This window comes from Aquila chrysaetos, chromosome 14 (assembly GCF_900496995.4).
Source record: "Aquila chrysaetos chrysaetos chromosome 14, bAquChr1.4, whole genome shotgun sequence".
In the NCBI taxonomy this organism is placed as follows: domain Eukaryota; kingdom Metazoa; phylum Chordata; class Aves; order Accipitriformes; family Accipitridae; genus Aquila; species Aquila chrysaetos.
In genome coordinates this window covers 26,523,677-26,548,167 of record NC_044017.1, presented here as the reverse complement: position 1 = coordinate 26,548,167, position 24,491 = coordinate 26,523,677, and the positions used below count along the sequence as shown (strand labels likewise).

The window sequence follows — 24,491 nt, the reverse complement described above, 5'->3', positions numbered from 1 at the left end:
GTTCTGCTATCAGACCAGGTCTGTATTTCTCTACTCTACATCATTATCTTAGAACCATAAATATCTCACTCTGCATAGAAAAACTACTTGTCATGACTATCTCTGTAAACCTATGATTGCACCATATAATGATAAGCAAAACAAATTAGCCATAACCATCTGATCAGAAAAAAAATGTTGTTACAGCAAAATCAAATAAAAACAAAGCTGCAGGCAGGTCAAGAAAAGTTCAGACAAAGCAGTCCTGATAAACCTCAGTCCTACGACCATGCAAACTTATTGCAAAGTCTGTGGCCTTTACTAGCTGTGGGTATATTTTATTATAGGCTACAGGATTACAGTACTTGCAGAGAAGGAAGTATTATATTGTGCATCAATATTAGACTCATGAAACTTCATCTAGTACAAATAAAATTCAAATTTTAATTTCTTTATTTTTAAAATATAGCAATAAATTTCACATTTATGACTGGACCTGAAATCATTCATCAAAGAGAAGCAAATATCCAGACTATGGAACCTAAAGCACCTGACCCGTCTTCTGAATCTGGGAAGTGAACAAACAACCAAAACTGCTGGTATCCTGGGCTGAGTCTGCCACCAGAACCGAGAATATTTTGAGATGGCTATTGTAGATGCCTTAGATGTGCTAATTTTGTTTGTTTGGTTTGTTGGTTGGTTTGTTTTGCCTCAGCTGTATGTAGGGAGTTAGTATCTGGCAGGTTGTGAAACCAGTCTCTATAGCTTACTTGAATCTAAGCACTGTAATATTTTTAAAGTTTAGATTGATTAAGTTCAGTAGAGATGCCATGTCAGGAGGTCAGAATATGGCTCAAAGTAGTGGTTTGCTTATTTCTGAGATATGTAAAGATCTTTCACATAAAAAATCTATGCATTTTTTTTTTCTCTCCTAATATGTGGTCATGTAATAGGAAATCTTGTGCTCGTTTGCCATTGTATTTTTGAGACCTTAAGCAACAAACAGAAAACAGTGTTGTGTTAAGACTACTGAATCTGTAATGGAGGGCACTGGACAGCTCAGGAGCAATTTCTTTATTGAATTTCCACGGAATGCTCTCAGGGAAAATGGCTTAGTAGATGTGGGATACATCTATCAAAGCTCACTGCTATGAAAGGGCAGCAGACATGATTTTGTGTTACTCTTGTCTACCTTTTTAATCCTCTTGTCACAAGTAAGTAATGAAATAAGTGTTTATTGAGCATTCCATTAACAGAAGGAATTCTGGCAAAACCTTGTATAAACATGTCAGAAGACAGATGACATGGTATCTCCAAACTTCTCCAGCTGTACCTACAATACAAAGCCTGAAGTAGACTTCAGCACAAGCTTACAATAGATAATTTTTGGCTCTGTTTAAGTTGATAAATATAGGCAGGCCAAGGATTAATCCCTGGCCCTGAAGACATCTGGAAGAAGCTTCTTTTAGGCCTGCATTGACTCACTGGATCAGATTTGTCTTGGAGAGATCTAGTTGGAGTAAACCAAACCTGAGCTATGTACCAACATAACAATTAAGCAGAGTGAACAATAGCACTTCACGTACTGCATGCTTGTGTGCCAGGGACTGGTTTTTGGCCCTAAGCCCGAGTAGCACGGCACGGCTTATAGACATAGACCTAGCTCTCCTACCATCCCAATCAGGCTAGCCAAAATGCATTGCCCATTGAGAATAGTCCTCAGTCCATGTAAATGACCAAATTGTGGTCAAGCACTGCTGTAGAGGGGTGGCTGGCACAGACTAAATGCTGGGATGTACTTTCCTAACACTTTAACACTGTATGTTTAACAACTGTGTGCCTGTACCTATGACATATGTCTTCTAACTTTCCTGGAATAGGTATAGCCTTGCAGATTCGATGCACGAGGTTTCTCCTTGCCTCTCTTTTATTTAGTAATATAGATGTACACTGAGATCCATGCACTTTTTGCCTGCATTGTTTTCTGTTGAATTGTTTGTAGCTTGGCTTAAGGTGTTTGCATTATGCTTAGAAAAAGACAAACTGACGTTCTGCTGCCTATGACTCAATTTTTACTGACCTAGCAGACTGCAAGACCGAGCACCTGGGTGCACATTAAGACAGTGAGTAAGCTGAGAATCTGCCTTCTAAAAGGGACCAGAGCTCATCCCTATGCCCTAAACAGAGCCCAAGCTTATAGATAAACAATACAGAAAGTAATCAAGCTTTAAACCTGCATGTGACTGACAGTATGACAAGCTTTCTGTGTTTAATCTTTGCTTAACACAGAAAAGTTTTCAACAGTGTGGTTATAATTGTAACATGAAGCCACCATGAGCAGAATACTCATTTGCTTCAAATGGATGACTGATGATCCAGTTGTGGTCTCTCCCCTTTCATAGATGTTTTCTGCATCGTAAAGGCACTGTGTGGCTTTTCAGACATCTGGTAATGGCTGATCATATTCGGGACAAGGGCAGCAGGACTTCTGTTTGGCCAGATTGCAACACAGCACTAAAACAGCAATGAAGAATCTTGCATTTTACTTGACTCTATTGAGTATTATCAGCCTCCTCCTTTCAGGAGCATTCAAGTATTAAATGAAAACCAGAGCCCATTTATGAATACATTGTTCCAGTTCTATATATGCTGTACAATTAAAGAGCTATTACACCAGTAACTGATTACCCAAAACGACTGCAGTCAACCGTAAGGGAACACACAAAACTGTATTCACCATTTGTTTAGTAATTTAAAAAATAATAATAAAATAAAAATAAGTCCAACCAAGTCTAAGGGTGAAGAGAAGGTCAAATTTCAGTGGATTTTATTGATTAGATTTTGTTTACTGCTATGGGGCACACTCTTATGAAGCATGCTATACAGAAAAAGAATTAAACCAAGCTAGAATGGCTCAGGGGCCTCCCAGGGCTTTTAAAGCAATGTTTTAAAATTATGTCTGGAAAGGGTAGCATGGGACTCAGCGTACACCTGTAGGCTGTGGCAAATTTAGGCCTAATAGCTCTAAAACATTGTAGGCAAGCCAGTGCAGATAATGAATGTGCATTCTGAACATGTGTTAGCAACAGATTTTCTAATGTATGGATAATGTAAATATATGTATGGTTAATAAAAAGAATAAAATTAAGAGGCTGAATATAACTATTAATTGCATATCAGATGACATGAAGTACCATCTGTCTGTTCAAGAGGAAAATATTTTCTCATTGTTATATTGGCTATGCTTGGAGAATTAAGGCTAAAACTTTCTTAGCATTTAAACAAAAAAGGCACCACTCCTCCACTGCCCCCAGGTACTTTTCTCGCAAACCTATAACAAATTGTAGTGGCTTAATAAACTGGGACTCTGTAAGCACTTTGAGAATCTCTGGTTTAGTGCCCAGTCTTAAATAAATTTAAAATTTTATTATTGACTTCTACCCGTTTGAGCACTAAATACAGATACAAATATTGCATCTAGTATAAACTAGAAAACGAGTTTTGTTCGTTACAAAATCACAAGACTGAATTTCAAAGGAGGGATGTTTTCACTAAGTACTAAACTGTATTTCTGTGAAAATTTGAGTCACTCTCTGAATTGTAAGTAATTTTGGGAGTTAATCCTCTCAGATTCAATGAAGCTTAAACACTTCTAACCATCTTCCATCAATATGGAGAATTCTGCTGGAAGAGTTTGGGTCTGGTTGGATTTGCTTGTTTGTTTGGTTTTGGTTTTGGTTTTTTTTTAAAATTTACCCATAGACGTAGAAAATGACACTTACTGAGTGTGCAAAAAATTCAGGGACTAGTCCAACCCTCAGCTAAGCCAATGAAAGTTTTGCTATTGCTTTCAGTAGCGCAGGATCAGGGATATTGCACTTAGTGTGCAATAGGAATTAAAGCAAGGTCTTAGCATTTCAATACAGGCTCCAGCTGTGAAAGGCATTGTGCCGGTTCACTGCATCCTTTAGGTCCCTTTACATGACTCTGAATAAAATGTACATTCATCTTTGTTGACCAGCAATTCCACATAAGACACTGAGAGTAGAAATGGATCTCTATTAAAAAGGGCACTGCTGATACAAAATTGTCTCTATTTCTGGCAGTTTTAATTAAAAGAAAGCAAAATTTTTGCTTCATGCCCTCAGAATTACTTTTAGCCATATAAGGTTGTATTACATTGTCAGAGTGTTCATGGGAAAACTGAAACGTACTGAAAAGCCTAAACTGCATATATTCTTACTATGCTAAAACAACACCCTGTTGTACAGTGGCATTCTGTTTTAACTGCAATGGGCTAAGGACATTGGCAGGATAAAGTTTGTAAGGAGATGTACCATCTTCCATTAGTCACCTGGAACTGCCAGAAAAATTAGACAGTTTTTTGGGCATGTAAACCCTACTTGCAAACCTTGTCCTGTCCTTGTTATAAAGAATAATTCATTCCGAAGGGCTCTAAAAATATATACACAGATGTGAAGACATTCTCTTAGTGGCTAAGAGATTACTGAAGCGTATTTTGATTCTTTAAGACCCCCAGTATGTTTGTACTTTTTCTTATGCTGCATACACATTAATTCCCACAGTGTATTCTTTCCAAGTACCTGGCTGCCTGATATTCAGAATTTTTTGTTGCAGGTAATTGAGCTAAATAAGAAAAAAAGAAAAAGAAAAAAAAAAAAAAGAAAAAGATTAGTCCATTTTCAAAGCACTAACTTGCTTGTTTTGACATAAGTACTTTGATAATTCACATCTTCAGAAAACTCCTGAAACTGGCACGAAGGTAACTAGAAGCAAAGAAAGAGAAGCCACTGGCAGGCAATCTGTAGAATGAAAAGGGTGAGAGAGAGTAAGCTGTAGAATTAACTCCTTTGCTCTACCTTTGTAACCTGCACTGTGGCTGAAATACAAATCATAGTTATTATTGGGTTTAATAGGTAATTCAAAGATTGTAATATATTACAAAATTTTCAGTGTTTTAGGAGAAATGTGATGTAAATGAAGGAGAATTTTTGGAGGAGGGGCAACAAGGTCTGTTCCCCAGTGGTGAAATACAATATCCAGTCTAGAAACATTCCATGGATTTATCTATAAGCAGTTGTGCCATTTCATTGATTTCAACAGGCTATACTTGAAACTGAGTAAGCACATTCTTTTTTTTTGAAGCTTGGCTCTATGTCAACCAGCTGAATAACCTTCCAGTAAAAAAAAAAAAAAAAAAAACAAAAACAAAACCAAACCAAAACAAAACAAAACAAAAAAAAAACAACAAAAAAAAACAACAAACCAAACCCAAAACCACAAAAGATTATTTAATATAAAACTCTTAATTTGAAACATCTCTTTTCATCTCTTTTCTGCAATTATGCTAAGGTAAGAAATTTCAGACCAATTGAAAACAAAAAGTTCAGTATTTAAGTGAGGTTGTAATTACCATTAATTACTGATATGACATAGAATCATACAATCACAGAATCATAGAATACCAGGTTGGAAGGGACCGGAAGGATCATCTTGTCCAGCCTTTCTTGGCAAAAACATGGTCTAGACAAGATGGCCCAGCACCCTGTCCAGCCGAATCTTAAGTGTCCAATGTTGGGGAATCCACCCCTTCCCTGGGGAGATTATCCCAATGTCTGATTGTCCTCATCGTGAAAAAATTTCCCTCTTGTGTCCAGTCAGAATCTCCCCAGGAATGACTTGTACCCATTACCCCTCACCTTTTCCATGTGACTCCTTGTAAAAAGGGAGTCTCCATCTTCTTTGTAGCCACACTTTAAACACTGGAACATGGTGATAAGGTCTCCCATCAGCCTTCTTTTCTCAAGGTTCAACAAATCCAGTCCTCTCAGCCTTTCCTCACATGGCAGGCTTCCCAGTCCTTTGATCATCTCTGTGGCCCTTCTCTGGACTGTCTCCAGCCTGTCCACAGCTTTTTTGCATAGTGGGGACCAAAACGGAACACAGTAGTCCAGGTGTGGCCTGACAAGCACTGTGTAGAGTGGGATAATGACTTCTTTATCTCTGCTGGTGATGCCCTTGTTGATGCAACCCAGTATCCTGTTAGTTTTCTTTGCCACAGCAGCACACTGATCACTCACATTGAGCTTGTTGTCCACCAGGACCCCCAGGTCCCTTTCCACAGAGCTGCTCCCCAGCCAGGTAGATCCCAGCCTGTGCTGCACTCCAGGATTATGTTTTCCCAGGCGCAAGACCTTATATTTGTATTTGTTGAACTTCACAAGGTTCTTGTTAGATACTCTTCCAGCCTATCCAGGTCTTCCTTCAGGGTGGCTCTGCTTTCCAAAGTGTCCACTTCCCCACTCAGTTTGGTACCATTGGCAAACTTCATCAGGGTGCATTTGATCCCATCATCCAGATCACTTATGAAGATATTAAACAGTCTTGGGCCCAATATCGATCCCTGGGGGACCCCGCTTGTGACAGGTTGCCAGTTTGAAAAGGAGCTATTTACCACCACCCTCTGGGTGCGGCGTGTCAGCCAGTTCCCCACCCACCGCACAGACCACTTGTCTAGACTGCAATGCATCAGTGTCTCTAGGAGGAGCTGTGGGAAACCGTATCGAAAGCCTTGGAGAAATCCGGGTAGAGAATGTCCACAACTCACCCCACATCAACTGAGCAGGTTACTTTGTTGTAGAAGGCGATCAGGTTTGTCAAGCACGATTTGACCTTGGTGAATCCATGCTGGCTTTTCCCAGTCACGTGCTTCATTTGACTTGTGATAGCCCCCAGGAGGATTCGTTCCATAACTTTCCCAGGGACTGAAGTAAGACTGATGGCCCTGTAATTTCCTGGATCCTCTTTTAAGCCCTTTGTGTAGATGGGGGTGACATTAGCCTTCTTTCAGTCTTCTGGGATGTCCCTTCATCTCCATGACTTCTCCAAGATTATGGAACGACGCAAGGATGTCAGCCAGCTCTCTTAACACCCTGGGGTGGGTATTGTCAGGGCCCATTGATCTGTAGAGGTCAAGCTCCTGTAATATTTCACAAATCAACTCTTCCTTCACTGACGCTGGGTCTGTGTTTACAACAACCTGGATTTTTGTTCCCAAAGCCTGGGACGCAACAGTGCTGGTAAAGACAGAGGTGGAGTGTTGAGAACCTCTGTCTTTTCAGCATTGTTGGTGACTAATTCACCTCTCCTGTTTAACAGCGCATCAGTATTTTCCTTCTGTTTCTGCTTGTTGTTTATGTACATGAAGAATCCTTTCTCGTAGCTTTTGACATCTCTGGCCAATTTCAATTTGAGCTGAGCTTTTGCTTTTCTAATTGTATCTCTGCATGGCCTGGCAATGCCCTTGTAGTTCTCAACGGGTACTCGTTGGCTTTTCCATCTCTGGTACGCTTCTCTTTTGGTTTTGAGCAGACGCAGAAGCTCGCAGTTAAGCCAAGGGGGGGTCTCTTGCTCTGCCTACTTGCCTTACCTTTAAAGGGGATGAACTGGTTTTGTGCTTCCAGGAGAGCGTTCTTGAAAAACTCCCAGCACTCGCTAGCTCCTTCAACCACCATGGAAGCTTCCCACGGAATTCCTCCCAACTGAGCTCTGAGTGAGCTGAAGTTTGCTCTTCTAAAATCTAAAGCTTTTTTCTCAGTACTACCCTTCAGCGTGCTCAGCAGGATCCCAAACTCCACGATATTGTGATCACTGCAGCCAAGACTATCGCTAAAAGAGGTATTACAAAGCAAGTTTTCTTGGTTTTTGAGTAGCAAGTCCAGCAGTGCCTCATTCCTGGTTGGCACATCTAACATTTGTATGAGGAAGCAGTCCTCTAAGCTTTCCAGGAACCTGATGGATGACATGTGAACTGCTGTATTTTCTTCCAACAAATGTCTGGGTAGTTGAAGTCACCCATAAGAACCAGGTTCTCTTGACCCAAAGCTTGCTTAAGTGACCCAAATATTGCTTCGTTGGCCTTATCGTCTTGGTTTGGAGGTCGGTAGCAGATGCCTACTGTAGGATCCCCCTTGGAGATGAACCCTCTGATCTTGACCCAGAGGCATTTGATAGGATTTCCACAATCGACATAGTTGACTTCTATATATTCAAGGTTCTCCTTAACATAGAGTGTGACTCCTCCTCCTCTTCTTCCCTGCCTGTCTTTACAAAACAGCCTATAACCATCCATTGTGGTTTAACCCCAGCTGGCAACTAAACACCACACAGCAGCTTGCTCACTCCTTCCCCCCAGTGGGATAGGGGAGAGAATCAGAAAAGAAAAAGTAAAATTCATGGGTTGAGATAAAGACAGTTTAATAGGATAGAAAAGGAAGGGAAAATAATAATAACAATAAATAATCTCCAAAACCCCACAATGCTGAAGAAAGCTTGTGTTTCCTTTTTGCTAGTTGGTGGAGACATAGCTGTTATTTTGTTGATCACGTCCATTGGGATCTGATGACATCCATCTTGCCATCCGATTCCCCAGAACTGGATTTCCTGTGCAGGTCCCTTGACCTTACTTTGTTTTATGGCAAAACCAGCTTTCAGAAGTATTTGGACTATTTTCTTCCCCTTCTGGAAAACTTCTTCTGTGTTACCCAACAAAATGATGTCACCAACGTATTGCAAGTGTTCTGGAGCTTCACCCTGTTCCAGTGCAGTCTGGATCAGTCCATGGCAAATGGTAGGTCTGTGTTTCCACCCCTGGGGCAGTCGATTCCAAGTGTGCTGGCTGCCCCTCCAAGTGAAAGCACACTGTGACCTGCACTTTGCCACCAAAAGGATTGAGAAAAATGCATTAGTGATTATCAGTTGTGGCATACCACTTGGCTGCCTTTGGCTCCAGTCATCTGAGTTGTTCCACCATGTTTCAGTTATTCCTGTGATATCATAACTTGCTGACTGGGCACAGAGCTCCAGTTCCTCTTGTTTCCTCCCGAGGCTGTGTACATTGGTATACATGCACTCGAGGTGGTTGGTCTTCTGGTTCTCATCTTGGGAGGCAGCTAAGGAACATTTGTTGCTGCTCTGGTTGGCCTAGCTTATTTCCCAGTTGGATGCAATGGTGTGAACATTGCCATTTTGGACCCCACCCCCCAAGTCCTTCAGTTTAAAGCCCGCCTCACCAAGTTGGCCAGACTGCTGCCAAAGATTCCCTTGCCTTTTCCAGACAGGTGGATCCCATCCTGCCCTAACAGGCTATAGTCATGGAAGAATGTCCTGTTGTCATAAAAGCCAAAACCTTCACGACAGCACCATCTACAAAGCCAGAAGTTTATTTGCATTATACATCCATTTCTGGCTGCACCCTTTCCTCTAACTGCTAAAATGGAAGAAAAATTTACTTGGGCACCAATACTTTTCACTTGCACCCCAAGGCTTTGCAGTCTTCCTTGATTCTGCCCAGGTTCTGGCTTGCGGTGTCATTTGTGCCCCCATGGAAAAGTAGCAATGGATAGCAGTCTGTGCTTTTGACAAGTTGCGGCACGCTCTCAGCAACATCTCAGATCTTAGCTCCCAGAAGGCAGCATACCTCTCGTGACGCTCTGTCTGTCTGGCAGATGGGTGCCTCAGTGCACCTTAACAGAGAGTCACCCACTATGAGCACTCGTCATTTCTGGTCCAGTTTCTCCTTGCAGACCTTGCTCGTGGGTGTCTACAGCTGTTAAAGCTTCATACCTGGTTTTGGTTGTAATGCTGGAGGGTGGGGACTGAAGCAGAGTCCTGCTTTTGGGGGTCACCAGGGTCCAAGGTGCCTCACTATCTGCGGTATCCACCACAGGAGCATGGTTCTGAAACCACTTATCTATCTCCATCTCAGCCCCAATAATACTGTGCAGTTTTTTGAATGTTTCCTGCAACTCACCCGCATGACACAACAGATCATCAACCCTTGCACAACTTTTGCAAGCACTTACCTCATCTCCAAGAGAAGGGTGTGGGCACTCATTGTAACCTACTATCTGTACTGAAGCCTCCTTCCTTACCAGTTCTGTCTGGGTGGAATTGTCAGCCATCTCAGGGGCTTTCTCTGTAGAAACACTGTTTTTAGCTCTGAGGTGAGCGCTCAGCAGAGACCTAGAGCACTTCCCTGGGTTGTGGGCCTACAAGCAGGGTGCATGGCCCTCCTCGCTCGCTCTTCTGCATGAACTGCTACACAAAGCACGGCGCTCTCTCCATCCCTGTTTGCAGGCCCGTCAAATCTCCCGTGTTTGCTCCTGGTGATGCCCAAGGCACGTCAGCCTCTCTCGTGAGAGCTGGCAGCTCCTGGCGTGGCTATCATCTGCTCTTCCTTGGGTTTCCCTGGCTCCGGGAACCTCCCTGTGCACCTCCATCTAGCGCTCAGCCACAGGACTAAGGGCTGTTCTATTTAAATGGGAGAATCGCACTTTGTACCTATATAAAGAGAAAGACTTATTTTTAAAATGCTGACATTAGAAGGCTTGCAAAAAACATTACCATATTTTAGGAATATTACACATTAATAATGTCCAAAGGTTGTAAGCTTCCTTTTTGAAAGTAATTCCCACTACCTCAAATAAATCCAAGTGAAAAAAGAACATGACATGAACAGTAAAAAAAAAAAAAAAAAAAATGTGGAAAAAATAATATTTCTCAGACTTTTAATGTCCCCTCTCCCCAAATCTCAACAACATCAGTATAACTGTAAAGGTTTAACACGAGATGAAAAACTGAGGCTGTCTTGCAGGTGTGAAGAAATATTTTTCAGAGGTAAGAGAAAAGTATATTTCATTTCAACTTTTTTAATAAATATAATCTTCTCTATGGTAGTAAAGTATTCTTTTTACTATACTATATTTTGGATATGAAATACAAAAAGTTATAGGAGATGATCCTTGACCTTCAATTTTTTATTGAAGGGGAATGAAGTAACAGGATGAAATGACTCACCTGAGTTCATAAGGTCACAACAACTGTGACAATGTATTACATATTGCATTGCAATATACCTGTATTGACAGGACTGGACCTTTAAATAGTTGCTAGCTTACTATCCAACAACAATTGTGTATATAATATGCAGGTACAAATGTGCATATAAGAAACATATATAGATGGACAAATAATGTCATGTGTGGTTGTATTTAAACTTATTCACCTTGAATTTGGGATTAGGATAGAATAAGAAATGTTTTGAAATACACTATATATTTTGTATGTGTCTCATAAACTAATGGAGACCTATTTAAAGACTGTTTTAGACATCTGAAATATTTTAGTGGAGCAGTTTTTCTTTTTTTTCCTACCAGTTAAGCCAGGTGCCACAGTCTCTGTGAACCCAGATGTCCACAGCTGAGAAGGAGCTGTAAAGTTTCTGATCATGTGCTAAAACAGTGACTATGTGCATTAAAAAGCCAAGTCTTTAATACAAGGACAGTCGTATTACTTCATAGATATACAGCATATATAAATAAATGTCATGTATTGATGGAGTAAAATCTGGGTTTTTTTTCAGTGTAATAACTAAACACACACATTAATGAGCAACATTTTATTAAGTCAAGGTCATTACCTATCTGTTTTGATGGTAAGATATTTGGCCAGTTTACTTTGTAGTGCTCTCACAGCAGTTCTGCCTGAAGAAATAAATCCTCATTTGCCAGCGTACATATGTATGTATATGTTGATTATATATGGGAACATATATGTGTTTATAAACCTCTGTGTGTGTATATATATATCTCTATGCATTTGTAAACTTCTATATACATATGTATATGTATATATATGTAAGCAGAAGTTCATAAATACCTAGATTCATATACATATACATACATAACACATTACAAATATTTAAATATTCTAGATCTACAATGTACATAATCTTTCAGAATATGTGAGATTGCTCTGTGGTTCATGTAAAAATTGTTGTTGGTCTTAGTCTATTATGTACTGGAGCAGTGTCCATAACTTACACACTCAAAAAACAACGATATTGACACCCTTGTTAGTAGTCTCATAAAAAAAAAATACTTGTTCGAAAAGAATTACAAACTGAATCCAGCCTGCGTAACCTTAGGCCACTGAGACATGAGCCTGGGGCACTTACCTGTCATGTATCCCTTTACACCTCTAAATCCCCACAGTAACAGACCATCTGCACCCGTAATCAGATGGCCAGACTTTAGAGCAATACACCTTGTTTATAAAGGGCAATTCTAATTTACAACCAACTCTATTTTGGGAGGTACTCTGGGAGCAAACCTCTGATGCTTTCAGATCAGCCATCTGTCTCCACTCTTGCCAAGTTACCTCTAGGTTATGCTCTTTCCCCTTTTCAGCATATTATCCTGTCTGTTGCACACTCACATAGAGGAAAGATCAAGAGAAAGAGCATTTGAGCAGGTAAGACAAGGAAGAACAGTCCTAAAATATATGTTTACATACTCTTCTAAGTAGATATGGTTTCAACGGTGGGATGAGGCAGCTTTAGGCACTTTCTGCTATGGAATTTGCTGCTTCTTGTGGCCCTGATTTTCAAGGGGAGAAAGGGGTGGTACAGGAACAGGCCCTTCGTACAGCCTAAAAGCATTAGCACTACCCACCTAGGTCTGTGCTGCGGGGCTCCCAGGGGCTGGAACGTCCCTGTGTAGCCCAAACCTTCTGCACCACCCGCAAGCAGCTCTCCAGAAGCAATGAGCTCTCTTCCCTTGCAAGCTGCAGCTACATTCGCTTCTTTAAGAATGGTCTACCAGATAAGTTCGATGCCGGCTTTACCAGTTGGCAAAGTGGCTTATCCTGAAGATGAAATCGGTTTACAGCAAGCTAATTGGTACACAGCAGTGTAGTCATTAGGTAAATCCAGAATTTTGAAGGACACTTGTGCTTCCTTAAAGGTGTTCACCTGTAAAGTGCCCCAGCCACGGCAGGCTGCTCATTGTGGGCTGATGTGTCGCAGAGGTGCAGCAAGTTTTGAACAGAAAACACAGGCTAAATTACTTCCTGGAAGAAGCCAAAGTGGGACCAAAATTTCAGCAAATCTCCAAACAGCATGTCATTTCACTGCTCTAAGCATATATCCCATCCACCAGTGAGAGCGGCCACAAGCACCAGAATCTCTGCTGCACTAGAAAGGATGTTAACACTCATGTTTTTGGCAAGAAAAACAGGACGGCAGGAATAAAAAATAGAGGTTTAGGGAAAAGATAGCTAGATCAAGTATTTTGTTATTTGCAGAGGCATGAAAATTTTTTTGCTGCCTTCCTTCAGCAGACTGATAGACCGTGACCATTGTAAAACTAGCTCCAATGCAGTCCACACAGCTACGCTGAAAATCTATCAGTCTCCAGAGTAGCACAGTTAGCAAATTTCGTGTTTGCTAAATTCACATTTGTATCAGTTGCATAATGTAACAACCTAAGGAAAAAAAAAAAAAAAAGAAAAAAAAGTTGAAAAATACCTTTAAGAACAGCTACAGTGAGTGGATATAGCAGGCTGAATGCTATTGATAGAATGTTGTAAAAATAGAAGTTGGCATAATCACATCAGCTCTGGGAGTATCTATCATTTTTGTTTAAATAGCCACTAAATCTCTATAGAGGAACTCTGTGAAATGGTACCAGGGCAACATAAAATTTATTTTGAATAAAATACTATAAGTCTTTTTGAGGAAACACCTAAATATTTATAGTAATGTTATTATTCACTAGGTACGTGAAATATTCAGATGAGCTTGGTTTTGCTTCACACAATCCCTGCATCATCCAATTCCTGCATCAGTTTCAAACACTGTCTTTACTATAGTGTCAGGGTATGCTGAAAAGACTACCAGCTTAATTGCTCTTTCAGCATCAGTCTGGCATTGTTTTCTTGAGAAACCTGCCTAGTCCTGGTATAACTAAGGCCTCATGAATTCATACCCTTTATATCAACATTACTACTTTGATTACGGGTGTGACTTTCTAATGGTGTTATAGAAATATAACTTGCAATGAAGACAAAAGCAATGTTGATATAGCTTATTTTTGGATAAGGAAATAGATGTTCATTCTAGAAAAAACTGCACAGCTGGATGCAGTTACTAGATTTTCTATCTCCCTCCCAGATTCCACCTCACACCTACCTATTGAAACCACTTGTGGATTAGTATTGCTCTGGTCTACTTCTGTCTAAATGAAATGGGTTAGCAAAGGGCTGTTATTTAAATGGTTCACACCTGCGGACAGCTATCCTGGACACACCTCCACTGCTGGGAGATTTCACCACCCACCATAGCTTGCTATTTATTGGCATTTCTCAACCACACTTGATTTAGAACTGTTAAAATGTTCCCAAATCTTAGTAAAAAAAAAAAAAAAAAGTGAAGTCAGACGTGGTATTTAAAATGCTTGAGCTGGTCTGACCAGGCAAGGAATACATTCTTCATTATTTTCAGCAGCTAAAGCTCAGACACCTCCCACTTTCCGTCATAAAATTTCAATTCCTTTAACAAGAGTTAATAAAAACAAGTTTGGGGTTTTTTTTTTCTTTTAAAATAATTTTAAAAGAATAGAGCTTTTTTATTTACTATCATTTATCTCTTTTTTAAACATTCAGGAAAAAAATGAGATTTTGCTGTAAGGATATTTCAAGGAAGTGGGAACTTACATTAAAATATGCTCCTTAAAGCAATAAATAGCTATGAAAAGTTGCATTTACTTATAAGTAAATGAGTAGAACATTCCTGGTCAACCCACTTTCATTCTGTTAAGAACCTGGATAGAGTTCATATGACTGCTGAAGGGGATATATTTGCAGAATGAGAGTAAAGAAAGTCAGGGCTTTTTGTGAAATATTGATGCAATTCATGTCTCAAACTGTTTCTGAATGCCACGATATAATTCTCTGAACTGTCATTTTTTTGGTATCAGTGAACCAGTTGAGTCAGAAATGAGACTTCTCTAACCTTTGTCTACTTTTAGTGTCACATTCTGTTTAAATCTTTCTGAGGTGTTTAAACACTTAGATAAATATGATTTCTCTTCCATTTTCAGGAAGCTCGAATTGGAAGTGCCAAAATATTATGATATAAGTTGTTCTTCAGGGACTTTGGCCTAAAAGTGCTATTGGCAAAGTAGAAAATATCTGAAAATCTGTTTTCATGTAATTTTCTCTCCCATTTCAGTGGTCAGAGATTCGGGAATTCAAATACTTCAGATACATTTCATATCACTATTTAAATTTTAGTATTTTTAGAACCTTAGTTAAATAATGTTTTTGAGGTACAGGACCCTACGTTTGAACAACACCTTGTAGAAATATCCTGGACTATCACATTTCCATCAATTATTACACAGTGTCAAGTATTAGTCTAGTTCTTATTGGTTTAGATTGTATTCATCTCTTCTTTGCAGCCAGGACTGAGGTTCAGATGTATATTTCATGTTGAAGCAAAACTCTTATTGCCTGTATATCATAATAGGCTATACACAGTGAAAGGAAAAGCAGCTAGCTAATTGATTCCAAAGTCACTTATCAGCATACGAAACGCTGGGGCCTGTTTCCACATTTGTTCTTTTCAGCCATAGATTAAAATAATAGATGGAATGCTGATTTTGTGAGAGTTTCTGTATTGATTACTGATGCAACGCATATCTGTTATGATTATCTATCTACCGATATTTGTGTATAAAAAAAAAAACAACAAAAAAAGATACACATACAAGTATATATAATTAAGGTATCCAATGTAATAACTGTTTCTGCTTTTTCCCTTCTTTTTCAATTTTCTCCTTATTTCATTAGACAAATATTCTATCATACAAGAGCACATCATCCAATATGCATTGCACAGTTCAAGTGCCACATGTAAGTTAGTAATCTACATGCAAAAGTTGACAAAGTGCCAAGTATTATCACCTGCTATGATAAATAATGACTGTACAAGTGTTTGTCCCTGAATCGTAAACTCTTGCTGTCATATTTGATATTGAAAAAGCTGGAAAGTTGCAGTTTATGAGAAGCAATGTGGCATATGTATAGAGAATATACATCCTGTATCCTTTGATTTATTAATTAGAAAATTTGGTTGTTTTTTTTTTTTTTTCCATGAATTGCAATTTTGTCAAACCTTTAGGATCTGAAGCAATGATTCATGACCCTGAAATCTTTAGATTAGCTCTATCTTCAGATATCTAAAATATTGAATACAGGAATTTGCCTGCTTTTATGTGAACCTTTAGAAATGAAGTTATCATCTAATAATAGAACTAACAGCATTTCTTTATGATTTTTAAGAGAATGTTGATATACATTATTCTTGTGAGGCTGTAAAAACACCATTGAATTTGAGTGAAGAGAAAAAAAAAAAGCTTACTTCATTCTGGAAGCTGACCAGGGTGGGATTTGAAACATAAAGAGTCCACTGTCCATCTCCCCCCTTGCTTCCTGAATAAAAGCAACAGGAATCATCTATGTGTTAGGTCAAGGAAATAAGAAATCAGTCAGATTTACACTATAGGCACTGAATTCGGACTTTACAGGCATCTCTCTGACTACAGAAGGAGCCAGCTAACAGCCATTGCATGCACAGGCTGAATTGCTCATTGACTTAAGCCAATGTGAGAGGCTGAATGCTTTACCTTGCCAACAACTGTAGGTCTGTTTGTTGCTTGTATCCATAGCTTTCATCATTTTAAGCAACTTACTTCCATTCCCTGGAAAAGCCCAAACTTTTTTTCTCTTGTTAAAATGCATATTAGTTTAGCAATACAGCCTGAGCCTCTCCTGAACATGTGTAACCTGCGATTTTCCAAGTTTTGCAGCTTAGCTGAATTCCACAGAGCTTTCTCGGAGATGGCAAAAGGGGATATTCCAGAGAGCAGGGCAAGCACACTGCCAAATTTAAAATTGTTTCTCCGAGGCATGGACAAGCTACAGCTTTCTGCCAAATGACTGTATGATTAACACAAAGCAAGCAATGTATTTTTTCTCTAGACTCATACTGAAATTTATCCTTTTCTGTCTGTCAAAACACAAACCCAAACAACTGAAAATAGTCTCAGACAGACATGTGAAAAATATGTCAGGAAAAAAGTCTTAAATGTTTGGCCAAATTTTATAGAAGGTCCTAAAAATAAAGACTTACAAAATCTTAAATAATGTGAGTATAGACAGTTCTGTCATCCATCTCCTTCTTATCCTCAAAATTTGAATTTTAGTGGGACCATTTTTTTTTTTTCTTTCTCAAAATTATTAGAATGCTCATTTAGTGAAAGGAGCAAGGTGAGGAAGAAATAGAACATAGAAAAATATGTAATTTTTTTGCATTATCACAGATAATAGAAAGAAGGCAACATATTATGACAAAGTTTTCATCTCATCACAGCCATGTTCACATGTGAATGTGTCCATTCCTGTTAGATATTCTGAATGATCAAAATTTTTAAAAAGGAAATAAATGTCCCTGTAAATTGGCATCTCATGTTTATGCTTAATCTGAAGTTTCTTCATATACTTTATCTAATATTAAATATCTAACATTGCAAAGAAAATGTGATTCATTTCCATCAAAGAATGACTTTTTCATTTGGAACTATTAATTTAAAAGCAGAGTAGCCCTGATATAGGGGAATAAATCTCTGCTTTGTTAAAAAAAGAAGAAAAAAAAAAGAGAAAAAAATAAACAAAAAAGAAACTCAGATCCTGCTATTAAGGAGCTAAGGAAAAAAACAGACTGAAAGTACTTAGAGTTTGTAAAAGATATCCTTTCTCCCATTCTTTTGTGATTTATTTCCCATAAGCTGTGTTCAGGTACAATACAATTTTTGCTATTGTTTTAATAAATCAGAACTATCATTTCATGTCAACTCTGATTTACCAAAACTCACAAACTCTTCAGGTTTGAACCTAATGACTATGTTCCTATCAGTAAAATAAATAGAACCAGGACACAGATTTAAACCCTGAGCATTTTCTTTGCTCTTTAATAGTGAGCTCTTGCCTCTGGCATTGTTTTGGCTTGTGTGAACTAGCACTCTTCCAGGTAATGTTTAGGCCATTGATGGTTCCCAGCAGGCAGGATGGAAAAAGCCACTGTATTCTGGTGAGAAAGACAGCTGTGACGTGCCAGTAATCCTTAATGCTGGAGAATGAGCCTATTTTATTTAATAATACAGATGTACCTAGTGAAACTCTGGATGCTCACAGTAACTCTGGCTCTAGTACCTTACCATCCTGGATGTAAATCTAAGAGCTGACTAGCTCTTATTTCTAACTCTACCAGAAATACTGTGGAGGTCATAAGTTTTACTGAACACTCATGTCCTTATGGGTCCTTAGCTTTCCCATATGCAGTTTTCTTGGGACTTAAGGAACCAAAGAGCCAAGAAGTACCCATAAACATAGCATTTCCCATAATACACTCTCACTTTTTCTACAAAGAAGCCCCAAGCAGTCGGTGTTCATGAGTGTGTAGCGGTAAACTACCCCCTTAATTACACACTAGTGTCCTGCTGTACCTCTAGGGCCTCCACAGAAACCATCTGGAGCAGTTGTGTGTGGCCTTCAGTCGTGCCTAGGCTCTTGCTTCTTATTTCGTGGTTTGAATTAAAAGCAAGCCACAGAGCTCAGAGATGACTGAGTGATCTCTTGGAAGAATCAACTGGATGTATCCAAAGTTTTTGGTATTTAATAGGGTATAAATAAATAGCTTTAAACCTAATCATTAAAACTTACTGAAATAGTTAAGTTCATTAGTTGGTATCGGCAACATCAAATGAACAAAAATTTGGGTTGTGGTACATTTGCAAGGTTGTAATCAATGGAAATAATAATTAAAAAAAAAACCTCAAATGGTAATACTTAGCTTTTTGAAGCAGTTATAAATGTGTTTTTAAAATAAACCAATATTTGGAAACTAGTGGTGACTTAACTTTGTCTACATCCATTGTTCAATAATATATTTAAGTAAGTCTTACTGTACAGTATGTAAATAGAATTGTAATATGCGTGGTACTATATTTTTCTGTTTGATTGTAGTACTCATAATCTGTACCTTTGGGAAACAATACCTTTAATATCAGTCAGGACCATAACTTTACAAGCTGTAAAAAAAACCCAAATCATAGTCAATTTATTCCTAGGAGAGTCACCATAAAAACCAAACAAGGCTTTTTTAATGTTTTCCCCCCTGTCTTTTTGCTGCTAGCTGACTCTACAGATATCACATATATTGTTTTCATTTCTGTACATTGTAACCCACCTGAGAGTTCATAAAACATGTGCATGTTCCTTGTAATTCAGCAAACTCAGTAAATGGTAGAAATATATTAAGTTTGCACATCCCTAGTAGAACTATTAGGGAATAAGAAACAATGACCCGTACAAGAAGTCAGAATTCAATAGGGATATAAAGTAGATTGATCATAGTAAAAGAAACCTACCAGAAGAAAATAATACAGTATTCAACTTTTTCAGGTCCCAAGGTAGCTGCCTAGGCAGTTGAAACCACAACCACAGCTACTTTTTATTATTATTATTATTATTTAAATACATATTTAAATAAACTTTGTGACAGAAATTTTTTCTCATGGACAGTAAGAGTTGCAACAAACTTTTTTCCAAGTATCTGCTAGTGGCTAAACAAATGCCATATGAAACGAAAATCATTTCATTTGTGAGATGAATTTTGGAGTTACCCAAGTCTCTATGTGAGGAATATAGACATAGGAAAATATTCTCCTAATTTACATGCCTCTGTCAGGTGCATAAAGTTAGCTGAAATGGACTTGGGCTATAATGGCACTTTGTCTTTTTCCAGCTGAGGCTGAAAAGAGATAGATCAACATTAGGGACATTTCATTTTTTCCCCAATGTGTAGCGGAGTAAACAGCCATTGCCATGGCATAAAATCTGATCCCTTCCTGCAGTACATATAGATTCTTTAATTATCTGGCTCTTTGTTCTGTGCTTAGTTCTACATGGAAGATCTTTCAATATATGAAAAAATATTTAAAATTTATAACAACATTTTCTTCCCTACTATATTCTTCTATTAAAAAATAATTCTGACAAGATTTTCGTATAACCCTGTGACCAGTGATTCTTCCTGTGATTCTAGGCCTTTAAAGGTATCTAGCTAGAAGGAAACACTAGCTGTGTGGATGTAGGTGATGATTAGATGAGCTGAAGCTCAGTCTGTGAAGTCTAATCTTAGATTTTATATCCAGAAAATTCACTGACTAGCACTAATTTTCAGAAGAGCTAAATTCCAAGCAGCCCCGAATGAATTTGGTGGATAATGTTTGATAGTATTGAAGCACCATTAAAAACAATTAAATATGACATTAATGTTTTAACACCACAGAGAATTACTGTCCCTGCACACATACACACACTCACACAAAATCCAAACCAAAAAAACAACAACCGAAACAAACCATCCAACCAATCAAGCAAACAAAAAAATTCTGTGGTATTAGACTGAGTTAGGTACTTAATAAATAGTCTGAAGCTATTCTGCACAAGATGCACTAATATATCCCAATTTTCTGTCCATCATTGCTGATATATGCCCATATCTGTTTAAGTACATTAAATTAGTCATCAATAGTAACTTGAAGAACTTATTAAGATCCAGGTGTTTAATCATCATTTTGGCTTATAAGATTTTTGAAACCTTGAGATAAAAATACTCAGCCTGTCAGCATACTGATAAATACTTAACTTATTTACTGCCTTTTCCAAATCACTTCAGGAAGGAGTAAACATCATTATATCCTTTGAGAAGCGAGGTAGAATGACTGGCTGAACAACAACCAACAAGTGAGAATCCAGTGTCTCCCAAAACAAATGTAGTACTTTCAATCTAGAAAATTACAGCAATGCTGTTCCCATTTGCCTAGAAGGAGTTCCTCGTTATGTGCAAATTAAAATTTGGTCCAGTAATTATGGTCCACAAGTGAGTTGGATAGGAAGTATAAAGTTTGGTTTATTCACTGCCTTTGCCCAGGTTTATCCCCTAGTCCTGGGATTCTATCACCTGGGTACCACCAGAGACATCTGTGCTGTTGAATAAAGGAGAGTCATGAAGCAAGCTTGACCCCTTAAGTCCACACTACTTGTCACCTCAGTGTGTAAGTCTATTTGGGACTGCTCCAACTTACATTCTTTAAGATACTATCTGGACATTGTTAGGGAATAGTTTACTTCCTAAAACTCTCCAAAAGGCAGTGTGGTGAACACTACACCATGTTTGGAACCCTGCAACCTCTGCAATGATCAGATGCTCCTTCAGAAGACAATCTTTGCGGCCTCAATCATCCCATGTTCTTTCATGTGCATCCCAGGGCATGTAGCACGCATTTCCAATTTTATTCTGCCACTGTTGAGGGGAACAAGATAATGCAAACTTTTTATTTCAGACATAAAGAGCCAACAAAATAGCATAAACAACTAGGACATAGGGAAATCCCATTAGAACACCTAGGGCGAAAAGATAAGGCAAATCCATTTTAGGAAGGGCTTAATCAATGTGTCAAGGATTGGACCCTCGTCTTTTATTTAACAACATACACATAGCCAAAGTCTCCTAAACCAAAAATTTTGATCACAGAGACACTAATGAAGATACAAAGGAGAGTTTAACTCCCTTACTTGGATGACTAACATAAATTAAGATTTTTTCAAATGTGAATAATCCTGCATTACTCATTTCGTTACCAAGTTTATAATGGACAACTGTGCTTAAAGAAAAACTACTGCAGTTTAACAAAAGCCTAGCAAAAACTATCCTATGTAATTATCTTGTTATATACTTACTTTATATGGAGAAGAAGGACACTTCCTCTCTTCTTAATGACTGTTTTGTATAACAAATATTTGTCAAGGGAAAAGAATGGTAATACTTTTGCTATCCTCCCATTTAGTGTTTAACACCTACAGAATCATGTTTTGCATCTTGTCTCAAAGACAGTATGAAGGTCTTAGCTGCCCCTTTCACTAGATTTGAAATTTTACACTGACCCTCTAAATGCCTTGTCAGCTAATCTGTAGGGTATTGGACTGTCATGGGCCTAAAGGAATAATCGATTTCAAGAATGAATTACTTAGGAGATGAAGAGTGCAGGCCGAAAAATTCAGTGGTTTGCTGCACTACCATACCAAAGGCCTGATACTGTAGTGTACAATGAGGAACTCGGTCTTTATTCTTCATTTTTCTGCAATTATGTGACTTATTGTCTGTATCCTGCCATTTAGATTGTTGGGGTTTTTTGGTCCACTTGTCAAACCCTTAGGATAAAATATTATTTTACAGACATATACAAGCACATCTATAAAGTCCTTTGAAGATTCATATATCATGGGAGCTTAAAATAAAGCAGCCTGTATCTTCTCTTGGGTGAGGACAGATGAAGTTGACATTATAGTGGGTGCTTGCTATAGGCCATCTGACCATGAAGACCAGGTGGATAAGGCCCTCTGCAGACAGACAGGAGCAGCCTCACCTTCACAGGCCCTGGTCCTCATGGGGGACTTCAGCCACCCCAATATCTGCTGGAGGGACAGCACAACAGGACATAAGCAATCCAGGAGGTTCCTAGAGTGCACTGATGAGAAATTCCTCTCTTCAAAGGTCTGCTTCGAAGAGTCACAAGAGATAAGGCCCTGGAAGGAAGAGTGGCCCAAGAAAGTTGGTTGATATTCAAGGATCACGCACTCCATGCTTAAGAGTGGTCCATCCCAACAAATGTGAAGTCAGGCAAAAATGCCAGAAGGCCTGTGTGGATGAACAAGGAGCTCCTGGCCAAACTCAAACACAAAAGGAAGCATACAGAAGGTGGAAGCAAGGATGGGTAACTTGGGAGGAATACAGAAACATTGTTCCAGAATCCAGGGATGAAAAGCTAAAGTCCAAATGGAATAGACTCTGTCCAGGGATGTCAAAAACAACAAGAAGGGCTTCTCTAAGTGCATAGGTGACAAAAGGAGGACTAGGGAAAATGTGAGATGGGGGACCTGGTTACATAGGACATGGAAAAGGCTGAGGTACTGAATGCCTTGTTTGCCTCAGTCTTTACTAGCAAGACCAGCCTTCAGGAAACCCAAGCCCCAGAGGCCAGATGGAAATGTGGAGTAAGGAAGACATACCTTTGGTGGAATAGGATCAGGTTAGAGAATACCTAAGCAAACTGGACTTCCATAAGTCTATGGGCCGTGATCGGATGCACCCATGAGTACTGAGGGAGCTGCCTGATGTCATTACAATGCCACTCACAATATTCTTTGAACAAACATGTTGACTGAGAGAGGTGCCTGAGGAGTGGAGGAAAGTGTGTCACTCCTATCTTCAAAAATGGCAAGAAGGAGGACCCAGGGAACTACAGACCAGTCAGACCCACCTTGGTCCCTAAGAACATGATGGAACAACTAATCCTGGAAAACAATTACAGGTACGTGAAGGACTAGAAAGTGATCAGTAGTCAGCATAGATTCACAAAGGGGAAGCCATGCTTGACTAACTTGATAAACTTCTATGATTAAACGACTGGCTTGGTAGAAGAGGCAAGAGCAGTGAATATTGTCTACCTTGAGTTCAGGAAGACTTTTAACAGTATGTCCCATAAAATCCTCATAGAGAAGCTTATGAAGTATGGGCTAGATGAGCAGTTAGTGAGGTGGACTGAAAACTGGCTGAATGGCCAGGCCCAGAGGGTGGTGGTCAGTGGTACAAAGTCTGGTTACAGATCAATAACTAGCCATGTACACATGGGTCTATACTGGGTCCAGCTCTGTTTATCATCTTCATGAATGATCAGGATGATGGGGCAAAGTGTACCCTCAGCAGGTTTGCAGATGACACCAAACTGGGAGGAGAGGCTGATACACCAGAGTGTTGTGTTACCATCCAGAGACAACTTGACAAGCTGGAGAAGTTGGCTGGCTGGGAACTCATGAAGCTCAACAGGGGGAAGTGCACCGTCCTGCAGCTGGGGAGGAACAACCTCATGTATATGCTGGCCGTTACCCAGCTGGAAAGCAGCTTTGCAGAAAAGGCTCTGGGTGTCCTTTTGGACATTGAGTTGAACAGGAGCCAGCAATGTGCATTTGCAGCAAAGAGGGCTAATGGTATCCCAGGCTGCATTAGGAGTGTTGCCAGCAGGTCAAGAGACGTGATCCTTCCCCTCTACTCAGCACTGGTGAGGCCACATCTGGAGTACTGTGTCCAGTCATGGACCCCCCCTGTACAAAAGAGACATGGGCATACTGGAGAGAGTCCAACAAAGGCCCATGAAGATGGTTAAAGGACTGGAGCATCTCTTCTATGAGGAAAGGCTGAGAGAGCTGGGACCGTTTAGCCTAGAGAAGAGAAGGCTCAGCGGGGATCTTACCAATGTACATAAATACCTGAAGGGAGGGTGTAAAGAAGACGGAGCCAGGATCTTTTCAGTAGTGGCCAGTGATGGGACCAGAGGCAACGGGCACAAAGGGAAACACAGGAGGCTCTGTCTGAATGTCAGGAAACACTTTTTTACTGTGAGGGTGACTGATCACTGGCACAGGTTGTCCAGAGAGGATGTGGAATCTCCCACCTTGGAGATATTCAG

General features: G+C 39.4%; 1 long non-coding RNA gene across 1 annotated transcript; it reads left to right on the top strand.

The window, feature by feature from the left end:
* The first annotated feature begins 1,004 nt into the window (after positions 1-1,004).
* LOC115350682 lies at positions 1,005-24,491 on the top strand. Its single transcript, XR_003926561.1, has 3 exons — positions 1,005-1,016; positions 2,359-2,360; positions 24,345-24,491. It is a non-coding gene; the product is annotated as an uncharacterized LOC115350682 (long non-coding RNA).